This window comes from Otolemur garnettii, unplaced genomic scaffold (assembly GCF_000181295.1).
Source record: "Otolemur garnettii isolate 467f Iridium unplaced genomic scaffold, OtoGar3 scaffold00011, whole genome shotgun sequence".
NCBI lineage: Eukaryota > Metazoa > Chordata > Mammalia > Primates > Galagidae > Otolemur > Otolemur garnettii.
The window spans coordinates 32,425,055-32,426,440 of NW_003852406.1; positions in this window are offsets into that span (position 1 = coordinate 32,425,055).

A 1,386-nucleotide genomic window follows, 5' to 3' on the forward strand; every position below is an offset into this window, starting at 1 on the left:
GAACATTGCTTCTCCATTCTGTTGCTGAGCTGCAAAGCTCTCCCACTCAGGGAGTCCAAACCAGCCCAGGCACTGGATCAATGCCTAGAAAAGGGCACCCAGAAGCCCCAAGAAGTGCCTGGCCCTGAGTGTTCCCCTGGTCTGATTCTAATAGTCTTCCCTGTCACATATAGGCCTGACTTGGGGGAAGAATCCTCAGGTAATGTGGAAATAGTGAGTGTGTAAGAAGGACCACTGGGAACACACATTGAATCCAGTAAGCTGTTATTATAGTCACAAGGTTAGAAGGTTCATGACAGCATTTGCAGACACTATTGTGCCCACAGCACCTGCCACAGTGCCCAGCACCCAGCAAAGACTACCCAGTCCACATTTGTTTGGTGAAGTTAAGTCCAGTATGCACACTCAAAATTAGAGAGATGCAGCAAATCCATAAAGGAACACAAACATCCCTGGCAAAATAATGCAGAAACCTGAGAAGGAAGAATATACACCAACCTTTGCCACAGGGGCCAAAACTGGGTGGGGTACAAAGGAAACTTGGTGTGTGCGTCTATTAGTTTTCTTTCTTTCATTCTTCTTCTTTTCCTTTCCTTTTCTTTCCTTTCTCCTTTCCTTCCCTTCCCCTCCCTCCCTCCCTTTCATCTCACTCTGTTGCCCCAGGCTAAAGTGCTGTGATGTCATAGCTCACCACAACCTCAAACTCCTGGGATCAAGCAATCCTTTTGCCTCAAACTCCCCAATAGCTGGGACTACAAGCACCTGCCACAACACCTAGCTAGTTTTTCTTTCTTTCTTTCAAGTAGAAACAGGGTCTCACTCTTGCTCAGGCAGGTCTCAAACTCCTGAGCTCAAGCAATCCACCCTCTTTGGCCTGCCAGAGTGCTAGGATTACAGGTTTGAGCACCAAGCCTGGCCTATGTTTTATTTCTTAATCAAAATAGAAAATAAAGGAGAAAGTAGAGAAAATATGAAAAAATGCATTTATCATTCTGAGTGTTAATCTCTGTAATATTCTGAAGGTTTAATTTCCTTTTAAGTTGTACTATAACTATATGTTACCAAAGGTTAACAATTTTAGTTTCATTTCACCAGCACTGGGAATCTCCAAGGCTCAGGTCTAATAATTTGGTAGAAGGGTATGCAGAACTCAGAAAAGCTGTTATAATTGTAGCTGCAGCTTATTACAGTGAAAGGATATAGATGAAATTGTCAAAGGAGAAGGTGCACCAAGTGTGAGCTTCCACTTGTCCTCTGCCAATGGATTCATACAGAGAGGACTTAATTCTCCTAGAAACTAGGCTAGAAATGCATACACAGTGTTGCCACCATGACAGCTCACCAGAGATTTACTGTGCAGGGTTCAGTTACTCAGTTTCCAGCTTC